We start from the raw sequence: 14,780 nt of genomic DNA, 5'->3' as shown, positions 1-14,780 counted from the left end.
GGAGTGTTTTTTTTTTTTTTTTTTTTTTCTTCTGAAGATTGTATATCTCCTTTCCAAGATTTCTAAATGAATCTTTTTCATATGTTCTTGGACTGGTTTCATTTCTGCCTATTTTTGTTCTGTGATCCCTTGCTTTTTAAATAGAATTTATTCTTCATTTATCTCTGAACCCTAAACATAATTATTTTATTGTTTGGTCAAATTGTTCCATCAAGTTAATTTCTTCCTGAGATAATTCATGTTTCTTTTGCTAATTCTTGGCAGTTTTTCTTAGCATCTTTCTTAGCTAGGGTTCTCCAAGAAGCCGATCCCAAGTGAAAGATTTAAATGGAAGTAGCCAATTTTGCAGGGAAAGAAAACCCTAGTAGGAGAATGGAGAAGGGAGACAAGAAAAAAGCAGTCAATAAAGGGTGTGTCACTGAGCTAGTTACGCCTGTGTGTAACTAATCAGACTGGGGAAACTCTGGGAGCCATGTAGAACAGACATTTGAGAATTACCATAACAAAGCAACAAGGGGATATTTAATATTCATGCATCAGTATCCTTTAGGCAGTGTTTGAGCCTCTTTACCAAAGGCATTAATTCCCCATCACTTTCAGCGTGCCTTACCTGGGGCTGTTATACTGCCGTGGCCACAGGAAGCTACGGCAAAGAAATGCAGGTGTTGGAAATCAGACCAACATACACTGAAGTGGTGACAATAAGGGGATAACAGCAGGGCATCTTTTATAGCATTAGTTATTTTCATGTTTTGGAATCTGGCTTGTGAGACGAATTTCTCTGTTTTCCTTGTCTCTCCTTTACCCCTATTTTAGATGTCTTATCTTTTTGTTTTTCAGCCTTAAGACTCTTATTCCAGAACCAAGAGCATATAGCGTTCTTTGGAGTCTTCTTTGCCATGGTGATATTGGGAATATTACAGGTCCAGTTGAATAACTGGGCTACTTTGACCACTTCATTACTATAAGGATGTACTTATCTTCGCAGTTCCTGCCTGCAGCTTGCTACAAACCTTAGCCATAGGCAGTACACAGCAACTTTTGTTTTCTAGTCCTTTTTCACAAGCTAGAGAGCCTGGTCTTTAAGCAGTCTTGTTCACCATGAAGAATGTGAAATGTGGTTCTTTATTGTCAACTTCTGAGTTTAGAGAGCATAAGCTTGTGGGTTTAGACCCTTTCAGTGCCTTATATTTCTTTCAACTTCTACTTTGAAAAGTTATTTATTTAGCTTTTCAGCATGGCTCTGTATTTTGGTCCTCTTTTACATTTTGTCCATCTTTGATATGTATTTGGACAGAGGGATATGTCAAAGTGTGATCTTAGTGCCATGTTGGCTGGATGTTTATTACTCCTTTATTTTCAACAAAAATCATAGAATTTAAAAAATTTAAATTATGTGGCTTTGAATTTTCACTTAAATGAAAGGAATAGTGCCTAATGGAAAACTGTAGTTGAGCAAGACTTGTGGAAACTATTTTCTTCTGACTCTTGGTCTTGTATGTGTCCTTTTTAATTAATTGTTTCCATATGTGACTTTTGGGGTGGGGAGAGATCTGACTTTTCTACTCTTGTACAAACACAAAGTTAAACTGAGAGATTCTCAGTATGATTTGTTAAATTTAATTTAGAAAAAGTTAAAATTATAACCTTTCTGCTTTAAATATGTCATTCTAAACATAAATCAAAGCTTCGCATATTTAGGTTGACTGAGATATATCACTACCCAATTTTTAAGATATAGTTAACTTAGAAGGGGTTCCAAATGAGTAAATGAGACTATTAAGGGGTTGAGGAATGAAATATCCAAAGAAAGATGGAGAATTATGAATTTCAGGGAACAGTTCTGAAGAATTGTATTATTTTCTACAACTATATTAACAGCTGTAACAAGAACAAAGTAAATCTACATCACGTCTTCTTTTTAAATTTGCCCATATTCCTCAACCCTCACCCTGGCCTGTTTAAGGTTGGGGCAGCTCCCGTCCTTGGATGGAATTAAGGTTCATTACTCTACATCTAAACCTGGATAAAGGACAAAGGGACAGACTTCCCAGGACTTAGTCCCAGGACCTGAGATAACAGCTGTGGGAACAAAGGGAAAAAATGCCCTGGGAAAAAAAACTATTCTGGCCAGAAAAGAATCTCCTGGTGGGTGCCAAGTTATAGGCTGAAAATCTTCACCCAGTTTCCATTTGCACTCATATGCACAAAGGTAACCAGAAGAAACAGATACTCTACTTTAGGGTAAGTCCATATCTCTCCAACCATGCAAATGAGATAAAATAAGCCCAGACTCATCTGACATGCAACTGATTCTTTTGCATGATGTACATCTTTGCATTGCACAGTACAGGAGCTGTATATTATAAAATTAATCAAATACTAGAAGAAGCTACTATCAGTGGAGGTAAAAAAAATTCCCATTCTTAGAATATTTTTGAAAAATAATATAGAGACCCATATAGACTTACCAAAGAATAAGAATGGAACTTACGTTGTTGAAATCTCAGTGTGCCTGACAATGTGTTAGGGGATGTATGTATAAATACTAATTCATTTAAACATCATTTAAAGTATTCCAGCTAGATATTATTTGAATAGGTAAAGAGACTGAGATTCACAGAGCAAAAAAATAGTTGAGCCTGAATTCAAACCATTTGTGTCTGTCTTGAAAACTTGTACTCTTTGTACCACAGCATGGTGGCATGTTCTTTGTAGAATTTGTGTAAGGCTGGAAATAATACATGTATATTTCCTGGCACATAGTATAATGAAATAAATGCTCACTATTATTGTTGTTGTTGTTATTATTATTTTTCCATGCTGTCTCCAAATGGATCAGAATAGATCCTGTGCTATCTTTATACAAGTCATTTTATGGAATATCAGCTTTCTGATTGTCAGCTTTCATTGTGGTTTCTTATTACTGATAGCCAAAACTAAAAAGGAGACAACCAAGTTTTCTGGGGCTTTCAGAGAAAGTTACCTCTCCAGAGAGCCAAAGCTCCCTGATCCATCCTTCAAAGACTGTGTACGACGAGGTGTCCTTACTATGAATGGGTCTCCTGGTTGGACTCTTGATGTTGACCTTAATCCTTTCCTCTGTCTGAGATTATTCAATCTGGGGGACATTCCAGGGAGAAGCAAGCAGGCAAAGGCTCATTTAGCTATTGGGGACAATGAAATGCCGGTGAATCCCCATGACCTAGTAACTGCTTAAGACCCCCTGGAGCTTTCTGAATAAAGGGTCAAGATGAGGCTGGAAAGTGTCTTTGGAATTTTCTTGAACTCAAAGCACTTGGAAAGGGGTTTGGTGAAATTGGAAGAAGGGACTATCACGTAGGGCTCCTTCCCTCTTTCCCCTCTGTGTCCTGGCTTCTTCGTTATATGCCCTGGGCTGCGACGGCAGCCTAGCAGTTACCACCGAGTATTTCGTTCCTTTCCTTTTAACTCTGTGTGTTTTTGTAGATCATTCTTTTTTATTTTCCAGAAGACCAGAGGTCCTGCTTGCGTAGTAGGCCCAATGAAATAGCTACATTTTAATTAAATTTACCCAGCTTTTATTACACCAGTGGGTAGCCTTCACTGCCATCCCGAGAAACCCTAGAGCCATCAGATGTACTTCCCATGTAATTAATCTCTAATGCTCAATTTCGTAAGATATGTAATAATAATGCTGCCTGGATAGAAATGAGAACTTCAGAGACAAGTCATATTAAAGATGAAGAGAGAAGCTTTAGGAGGAATTGGTTTTCAAGAGAGCAACTAAGTGTGAACTTTATTAAAAGGAAAAGAAATAATGGGAATATCTTGCATTAAGTAAAAATGCTTGACATCCTCAATTTTTCAGTTTCTTTTATTTTGCCCCAGACAAATGTTTCAGGGTTTGTTTTTATAATGTATACCATGTGTAATGATACATTTGGAGCCTCATAGATTCAATATTTGGGCAAAGGGAAGAATTGTTGTATCCAGAAAATGAAAAAATAAGAGAAAAAGAAATCACTGTGACTAAACCCTTGCATGTAGTTTAAATCCCTTTCTCTGGAAATGTTTTGGGGCATTATTTTCAGTTGCAAGTTTTTATTTTTAATTATAAATCTAACGAATAGCACGATTAAGATTTACCCACATCACTTATGCTGTACTTGTACTTTGCAGCTTTCATTATGTCTAAAAATGACCATCTCACTTGAGCATGCCACAGTGGGAGGAAGGAAGAGACATTTTTATTCATCATGTCACAGATTGCAGCATTAAGATCTGTAGAGATCAAGTCGCTTGTCCAGGATCATCAGGTGGATATGGACTCTGGCTTCTGATTTATAATCTAATGGCTTTTAAAAGCTGTATATCCCTTTAGAACACCTATATGTATTAAACCATTGTAATGATTGCTGCCTAAGCTTGAGAGAAAAAATACCTAGAAGAGATCATTCTACTGTTTTCCAAAAAAATGTAACTTTTATGACACACGACCCTTTCATGGTACCTCTTTTTCCAGCTTAACCCTCCTCTTGGGCTTTTCACATGGGTTAATAATATTCACATCAAATCTGTAGGTCATTCAAGAAACATCAGAATTACCGGGGACTCTTTCCTTTCACTCATCTTATTCGGTTACTAAGTTCGGTGAGTGTACCTTCAAAATGCCTGGGATCTCTGCTCATCCCCTTTTTCACTGCTCATATTTAAACATGTATCTTTTTTCTGAAATAAGTCCATAAACCATAATTTAAATTTCTCCTCACTCTATTCTCCTGACTGTGCTCAGAATTATTGTTGGAATATTTTGCTTCACTCATGATTCTTCTTCACTTAAAAGTCTTCAGTGATTCCTTTTTGCTTGAGGATAACATGCAAATCTGTTGACAAGTTATGCAAGGCTTTTCCTGAGACCAAGATCTCTTTCCCCTCATTTTCTTCTCCTTATTCATGCTGTACGTTATCCATAGTTACAAATCACAAAATTATGGTTCCTTGAATGTGTCGGATATATCCAAACCTCTGTGCCTTTGTTTGCTTGTTTTCACTCCTATTCACAGTATCTGACCCTTGACATGCTCAAATCTATCTGGAAAAGTCCAATTGATCTTTAGGACACAAGTGAAATGAAATTTTCCCTGATTCCTCCTCTCTCACTAAAGAATTTCTCATCAACTTCTTTGTTTTCCATCATGTCAAACATTTCTTTACTACAGCCATTTCATATTGTATCCCAAATATTCATTTTGTAGCTGATGTTGGAGAGTAGAATTAAATGGTAAGAGTCTGGTCTCCATAAATTAATTCCAAGTTATTTGATTGAAAGTAACTGAAATAAAGACTCTCATAGCCCGAATTCTGAATTAGTAATGTTTAGATTTCTAACCCTACCCTTTAAAACTATCTTTCAACTGTACAGGGCGGGGGAGGGCAAAGAATTTTTTTTTTTTCTAAATAGTGGATAGGGAGAGGGTATGTAATAGAACCCAGCACCAGTTTTAAGTATGTACGACCTGGCTCAACTTCCAAAGCCTCATTTGTCCTCGTCACTGAAGTGGAAAGAAGCAGAAAATAAAGGGTTAATCTGAGTTGTTAAAAACATGTGGTTTGGGGGTTTTCCAGACCCGGCCTAATCTTTCACTATTTTAAGGGAAAGTTCGTGTGTATGTGTGTGTGTGTGCACGCGCGCGCACATCTCGTGTTTTCCTTGAGAGTAGTCCAGCCACAGTTTTTTCCTTTAATTGACAAATAGTTTGAAAATAAGAATATTTATCTTAACACCTAAAAAGGCTTGCACAGAAGAAAAGAAAAATCTATCAGATGTTCTTTGCTTCACCTATTTTTAGTTTCAGCCACTGCGTGGTACCAGCTCTGAGTGGGTTCCAACTGAGTTACCTTAGAAGTTGCACATATATTATAAAGTTGTCAGAGAATGTACTCTATAATTTCAATTCTTTGAAAATTTCAGAGACTTGTTTTATGGCCCAGCATATAGTCAGTTTTGGTAAATATTTCATGCACACTTGAAAATAATGTGTATTATGTTGCTGGGTGGGGTGTTATAGTTCTAACATGCATTATATACATATTTATATAAAATTGCTTTTCATATCAGTTAAGAAAATAAAGGAGAAAAATATGCATTAATAGTGCCTATTATAGTTACATTACCTTTATCAGTGTTCTTTATTCATGTGGCATTAAAAATTGTAAAAGAAATAATTCAAAGTATGTTCTCTACCAATAATGGAATCAAATTATAAATCAACCACAGGGAATATTTGGGGAAACATACAAACATGTGGAAATTATGCAACATATTCTTAAATAAATTGGTCAAAGAAGAAGTCAAGAGGAAATAAGAAAACATTTTGACATGATAAAAAATGAAGATACAACCTGGAAGATATATGAGGTGTTGTTAAAGCAGTGCTTAGAGGGGAATTTATAACCGACCATGTCTATGTTCAGACAGAACAAAGATCTCAACTCAATAATCTTCACTTACTCCTAAGACACAGGAAAAAGGAAGAGAAAACTAAACCTAAAGCATACAGAAGCAAGTAAGGAAAGTTGGAGAGGGAATTAATGAAACAGAAACACAGTCGAGAAGAGCAATGAAACCAAGATCTGATTCTTTGGAAAAGATCATCAAGATGACAAGCCCTCAGCTAATTTGACTATGACAAAAAAGACCGATGATCAAACTACTAGAATTAGAGCTGTGAGCAAGGACATTTCTACTGACCTTACAGAAATAAAAAATGAATTATGAAGGAATTCTATGACAAGTTTTGGCAACAAATTAGTTAACTTACATGAAATGGAAAAATTCATAGAAAGACACAAACTACCCAAACTGATTCAAGAAAAAAAAATAGATAGTCTGAATAGACCTATGATAAGAAAAAATGAATCATTAGTCAAAACATTGTCAAGAAGAAAAGCCCAGACTTAAATGGCTTCACCACTGAATTCTACCAAACATTCATAGAAGAATTAATACCAATTTTTCACAGCACTTCAAAAACTTAAAGAGAAGGAACACTTCCAATCTCATTCTTGTATTAACCTTACACCAAAACCAGACGAAGACATCACAAGTAAAATAAAACTATACACCAATATTTCTTATGAATATGGATGTAAAAACTCTTAACAAAATACTAGTAAACCAAATACAAAAAGAATTATATGCCATGGCTAAGTAGAATTTATCCCAGAGTTAGAGGTTGTTTTAGCATTTGAAAATCAAATAATGTAATGCATATAAATAGAATAAAAAACAAAAATCATGTGATCATCTCAATAGACACAGAAAAATCATTTGACAAAAAACAACATTCTTTCATACAAAAGCACTGAACCATCTAGGAATAGAAGGAAACTTCCTAAACCTGATAAAAGGCATCTATAGGTAACACACAGCTAGCAGTATACTTAACGGTGAAAGAATGGATGCTTTTCCCCTAAAATCAGGAGTAAGACAAGGATATCCACTCTTGTCCCTTCTATTCAACATTAACCAGAGGTTCTAGTCAGTGTAATTAGGCAAAGAAAAGAAATAAAATCCTTTCACACTGGAAAGAAACAAGTAAAACTATTTCTATTCACTGATGACATGGTCTTGTGTATAGAAAGTCCTAAGGAAACCATTAAACTTTAATAAGGGAGTTCAGTAAGATTGCAGGATAAAAGATTAGTATACAAAAATCAATTATATTTCTATACACTTGCAATGAACAATTTGAGCATGAACTTAAGAAAACAATTTCATTCATGATAGCATCAGAAGAATAACATATTTAGGAATTAATTTAACAAGTGCAGACCTTATACTCTGAAAACTACAAAACATTGTTGAGAGAAATTAGAGAAGATCTTAATAAATGTAACATTATCCTATGTTCATGGTACGGAAGATTTAACATTGTTGTGATGGCAATACTCTCCAAACTTATCTATAGATTCAACACAGTCTGAATCTCAGCTGACTTCTTTGTAGAAATTAACAAGATGATTCTAAAATTCATATGGAATTCAAGGAACCTCAAAGAGCCAAAACAATCTTGAAAAAGAGCAAAGTTGAATGATTCACAATTACCCATTTCAAAGCAGTGCAGAGCTGTAGTAACCAAAACGGTGTGGTGCTGGAATAAAGATAGACATATAGACTAATGGGATAGAATTGAAAGCCCAGAAATAAATCCATACATCCATGGACAATTGATTTTTCAACAAGGGTACCAAGACCATGCAATAGGGGAAAGGATATTCTTTTCAACAAATGGTGCCGGATAACCGGATAGCCACATTAAAAATAAATGAAGCTGGATCCTTATCTCACACAGTTTACAAACATTAATTCAAAATGGATCAAAGACCTAAATGTAAGAGCAAAGACTACAAACTCAAAAACAAACAAGCAAACACAACAATACATCTTCATGACTTTGGTTTTGACAAATAGCCCAATCAAAAAATCGGAAAAGGATTTGAGTAGAAATTTCTCAAAGGAGATGTACAAACAAATGACCAATAAGCACATGAAAAGATGCTCATCCTCATTCATCCTCAGGGAAATGCAAATCAAAACCACAATGAGATGACATTCACACCCATTAGGATGATGAGAATCAAAAAGCCAAATAGCAACAAGTGTTAGCCAGCGTGTGGGACAGTCAGAGCACTCATTTACTGCTGGTGGGAATGAAAATCATCCAGCCTCTTTGGAAAACAGTTTGTGAGTTTCTCAAATGATTAAACATAGAGTTATCATATCACCCAGCCATTCCACTTCCAGGTACATACACAAAACAAATGAAATCATGTGCACCCAGAAACTGGTATGTGAATTCTTTTAGCAACATTATTCGTAATACCCCAAAAGGCGGAAACAAGCCAAGTTTCCTTCCAGAGGTGAATTTATAAACAAATCATGGTATACCCATACAGAGAAATGAAGTACTGATACGTTCTATATCATGGATGAACCTTGGAAACCTTATGCTAACTGCAAGAAGCCAGATCGTATACTGTACAATCCCACTCACATGAAAGTCTAGGAGAAGGAAATATATAGAGACAGAAAGTGGATTAATGGTTGCTAGGGTGGGGTGGTGAGATGGGAGGGCACGGAGTGGTAACTAACTAAAAGATACAGAGTTTCTTCTGGAGGTGAAGAAAATTTTCTAAAGTTGACTGTGATGATGTTAGCGCACATCCGTGAATATAATAAACATCTGTTTATTGTTAAGAAAGAGGGAGTGGAAATGAACACTTTACATACAACCAAAAACTGTTCACTGCATCTACCTGGGCATAAATATCAGTATCCATTGGAGTTCCTTCCAAAGAGTCTACCTACAAGCAAAGCCCTGGTGAAAAACGTTGGAGTTTTCAAAGATTTTCTAGAGCAATAGAGATGAGAGGTTTATAATGAATATCTTATAGCAAAATTCCATCTTCACTGTGGTTGTCTCCCTCTCTCAACTTTATTGTCAATTGTCCCCTGTCTGATGTACCCCCCAACCCCCTTAGACTCTTTCCAGACCTGTTTCCTGACTCCTTCTGGAAGAGCAAGCTTCCTTCTTTTTTCTGAGTAGATTTGATACCAGTCAGCAGATTTAGGGTGAAAGGTGGGGAATCTGTTGCAATTATTACCCAAACAGTTATTCACACATTTCTTAAAGATAATATCTCTTCAAAGGGAATTAATGAAAAATAAAAATTTCTACATCTTGCTACACAAATAAATACCTCCTTTTATGAAGCAAATATTTAAATATTTCCACACAGAGACATGTAGGCACATGTAACATCATTATGCATTATAGTCAAAAAGTGGAAACAAACCAAATGTTATTCAATTGGTAAAAGGATGAATGAAACATGGTATATCTGAGCAATGGAATATTGCTCAGCCATTACAATGGACAACTATTGCTACAGGTTTCAACATGAATGAACATCAAAAAAAATCATGCTAACTGAAAAAAGCCAGATGCAAAATACCACAATATTTCATGATTTTATTCATCAAAAAAATTCTAGAAAATGGAAAATATAGAAACAGAAAGGAGACTAGTGCTTGCCTGGGTCTGGGTTGGGATTGGGGATAGACTACAAATGAGCATGACGGATCTTTTGGGGGTAATAAAAAGTGTTATAAAGTTAAATTGCATTGATTGTGGTGATAAAAAAACATTTAAATTTGTTAGCCCCCTACATTCTGGAGCAGCTAAAAGAAAAAATCTGAGATGATGGTATGCTACCCCAAGACAAAGTCTGGGATCTGTCTTGTACCTACTTATTGAAGAGTGTTTTGAAAACTATTGCTTTTTTATTTGTTTGCTCTCTCTATATGTTATACTATACAATAAAAAAGTTTTTAAAAAGTTGACAGTGATGATTACAGAACTCTGTAAACTTACTAAAATCCTATTCTTAAAAAATAGGTGATTTTTATGATGTACAAGTTATACCTCAATAAGGCTCTTTTTAAAAAGTATGTAAGGCCATGTCACTTACTTTGATAAACGAAAAGTGAGTGAACTGAATTTGTGTCCCTTCCACATGGAGACATTAATATCCAGGATGGGTCACTTTATGTCTTTTCCCTGACTCAGTGCCATGGAAGTATATGTTGCATTGGAGCGTCCGCCAGCCTGGGTCCCTGTGTGACTACTAGTGGCAGAATCCTCTGTGGACTGACCCCATCCCCTGTAGGTCATGAGGATTCTATAGATAGGAAAACTCTTTATTCTGCCTCATATGAGCCACACAGCCATGGCTGGGGGCAGTAGTAAATCTCATCTGCTTCCTCAATTTTTCCAACCCCATAGACTCATAACAATGAGAGACACAAAGCCATGAGATATTTTGAGTTCTCTGAAAATAATATAAAAGGCATACAACTGCAAGGTGTCTGTATCTTCTTACATCAAAATGATTTATGCTGTTCATTACTGAATGACCAATGCTTTGACATCCTCATTGCACTGCTGCGATTACAAATATGATCACATTGTATTGGAGGCAAGCATTTTTATTTTTATGCTTTGTATTTAATTCATTCAACATCCTTTTTACTTCATCGCTCTCTCTCTCCCCTGGCAAGAATAAGCCCATGCACCCAGCTTAGCTCAGTTGTCAGACTGTGCACTCTGGGAGGGTCCTAAATTTGGCTTCACGAGAGATATTCCAAGTGAAAAAACAGGGTGCTGAGCTTTCCTCCTTTCACAATCTCAATTTTTTCAAAAGTCTTTAAACTCCTTCTTTCTCCCTTCAGCTCTCAAGGGGAATTGTGCTGATAAGGTTTCTGTCCATCAAAAGAGTGGAATGGCAGTGGCTGTGCTATTCCCAGGACACTTGCTTTTGGAAAAGGGCGGCTTCTCCCCTGAGAAGCTATTAGAAAGAACAGGAGTTCTCCAGCTCCCATCACGAATGTATCACTCCACTTCAGTTATTGTTCCTGTGGATCCGTTTTTTTTTTTTCTTTTCCTCCTGTCTGTCTTCCCCACCCTCAAGCAGTTTTTAAAATCCATTGCCTAGGGAGTTTCAAATTGTATCTGACCTATTGATTCCATGAGATGGCAGCATCCAATGGGCATGCAATACAATATACAACCTGGAGCCCAGAAAAAGGCAACTGTCTGATCAAATGAAAAATACAAAAGAGTAAAGCCCAGTTTGAGAGTTCTAGGGAAATGAAAGAGATGTTTATTGAGTGCTCTGATTCTGGGTTAGAAAACGCAATGGCATATGTGGAAAAAACTGTGTATTGTAGGAAGCTTTATACAGATAAAAGACATTGCTTTTATTAATGGTAATTAAAAACTCGAATCTCAGTTATTATATGTTGTGTGTGTGTTTTATCTACACTCTGTTCTGTATTTTAAGATGTTTCATTGCTGGTTTGTACCTCTAATCAGAGGATTTCAAAAGGTAAGAGGATGTTTTACTAAAACCTGTCAGTTCTCACCTTTCTCCAAGGAAAGGTTCAGAAGGGTGGAGCGGCACGGGACCACCTCAGAAGCAAACACTGCTTAAAACACCCTGTGATGCAGGGCAGCTATCAAAGCGGAACCTACTGGAAAGTTGCATCCTAACACTGGATATGAATTTTTAGTCTAGGATAACTGCTATGCTGTGGATCAAGATATTGGATACTTTAATTTTGCTTAATTCAACCAAATCTTTATTTAGTGCTAACCTGTGACCCAATCACTATGCTGGTCTCTCGGGGAGGTGGGGGGGAATTAAAAGCATGTAAGACATGGTCCACAACCTCAGTGAGTGAAGAATATAATTGAAGGAGCTTATAATTGAATAGTTTTACAAAGGGGAGTGGGGGTGGGATTACAAACTGTTAACAGATTCATTTTTTCTTGTATTTCCTTTAAAGTGTTAGCTTAGGCAATTAAGCACCAGCTACAGTTTGACAAAAGTGAATATGCATAAATACTTTGGGCACACAAGCTCTTATATCATGCCTCAAGCAGCAAAGCCTCCTTTTTCTACGTCCTACAGAGTAAGCGGAGAGACGTACAAGGATTAGAGATATAATGTGTGGCCACTCTTCAGTAACCACTATTGAACTTCAAAATGAGTTTAGTCATTAGCTTTGACAAATGAGGGGCCTGTTATTGATTTTTACACATGTCTATCATGGGATCTATTTAAAAGAACAGTCAATTCTGAGAAAGATTATGTTAATCTTATTGGTTTGATTTCCTAATGGGAGGAGGCAGAGCAGGGGAAGGAAAAAAGAGAGGTCCAGAAATTGGCAATATCTGTAACATTTTCTTAAATCAATTCAAAAAACAATTTGGAAGAAAATCAGATGTAACTGTCTTTTCTAAGAAAGCCAAAGCATACATCTATTGATAAATCATTCCAGACAATGTTAACCAACAGCTTGAGAAGTTCACGAAAAAGGCATTGACAGGAGGGATACAATTACTAATTTATTTGTCTTTTTATGGTTCAGTTAAGAGTATCCTAGGTAGCCTGGTGCATGGCAGCTCGTCAAACTTCACAGGGTAGCTGTCAGAGTTTTGACTGATGTGCAAGCACTCCTTGCTCACGTCTGCCCTTCCTTTCGGTGGCGTGCACACAGGTAAGACAGCTTGTTATTTAATGCTCTCAGGATCCGTGGCTGCACTTTTATTGAAAGTTCTGACAATAAAACCCCACTCCCTAAACTTTCCAAGGTTTCTGCTGCAAGCCTTTCACCAGTTAAACAAGATCTTCCTCTGGGATTCGACAACTCTTTAGGGTGTTTTCTGATCCCTTCTGATCGCAGAGACAGCTGTTTAGTATGTTGGAGACGGTTTTATGTTGTTTTTTTGTTAGCTCTACTGGAAAAGCATCTGAAAGAAAAATAAAACGCAGGGAATTAGCAGTGCAAAGGCATAGCAGTGCTCCAGGGAGGCCTTCGTAATTCTGAATTGGTCAATAGTAAGCACATCTAGCTGATGATTATAAATCTCCTCATTCCCTCTCTCCATTTCTTAGCCCCCAGTCGAGTCTACTCATTAAATAAAACTGTCCATTTCATGCCAATCTTTGATATCAGTTCTACTATTTTATCTTATTTTTTCTAAAATTTGGCTCTTTTAAATTGAGACCTATTTAAAAGAGGCATGAGTCCTGGGCTCTTTGATCAGAAGTCTCTTATTTATAGGAATGACAGGACAGTCTTCACACCACTCACCTGGGCAAAATACCTGGGCAGAGGCTCAAAGAAAGTGAATGGTGAGATAGCCTTGAAATGCCCTAACATTTCACAGCTAGCCAGCACTCTAGCACACCTGTGTTTGCTCCATCTTTCTAAGAGAATAGCAGTGAGATATTCAGAAACCTACTATAATGTTTCAATGCTCATGAACAATTATGATTCGGTTCCTCACATGACACCCAAAATTTGATCCATGCTCTCACAAAGGAAGTCAGAATTGATAGGAGGGAAAAAAAAAAACCTATTGGCAAATATTTTGAAGGTATGCTGTATTGGTTTTTGAAGATAATTTTATCGGTGAAGTGTCAGTCACATGGTACACTTTTATTGTATTTATGTAACTCCTTGATTGGGGTAATTCCCAAATTTTGGAATCTTTCCCCAAATATCATGATAGTCATTTTACAAAAGGAAAGCTGTTTTAATAGCATCAAATGCAGGAAAAATATAAACTCGGAATAAAGTACAGTTCTTTAAATTTAATACGGTTAGGCTTATGAATACTCTAACTTCATTGTTGTATCAGTACGGATAGGCTTGTTATTCTACAGAAAACGTAATTCTAAAAGATTGGAGGCTTTAAAACTAGCAAAGAATGAATGAATTCCTTGCTTATGCCACATGTACATTGGAGGTTTTATTGAGGATCGATACATACTTCCACAGTCTGAGAGGAATGGAAAAGAGAATAAGGCAATCTACATGTTGAGACAAAGTTTTTAAATGGAAAGAATTCATGTCAAAGCCACTCATACTTCATTGTCCAAACCATATTACATGGATCGCCCCATTCAATGGGGTATGGATTTATAATACTCTTGCAAAGAGAGATAGTGGGTATTAGTGAACTGTAATAAAGTTTCCCATATATATATACATGTATGCATTATCGTCCCCCATTTTAATTGAACCAGTGCAAACTTCTTAAGTCAGCACCTTCCACCTTTCAAGCTGCAGGTACTGATCATCTCGTCCGAATGTTTCATTGTAAATACAAAGAAGATCCAGAGATTTGCCATCTCTCTACCTCGCTGCCTCCTATGCTGCCTGGCCC

Source organism: Tamandua tetradactyla, chromosome 14, assembly GCF_023851605.1.
Source record: "Tamandua tetradactyla isolate mTamTet1 chromosome 14, mTamTet1.pri, whole genome shotgun sequence".
Lineage (NCBI taxonomy): Eukaryota > Metazoa > Chordata > Mammalia > Pilosa > Myrmecophagidae > Tamandua > Tamandua tetradactyla.
Note: the sequence above shows the minus strand (reverse complement) of the source record.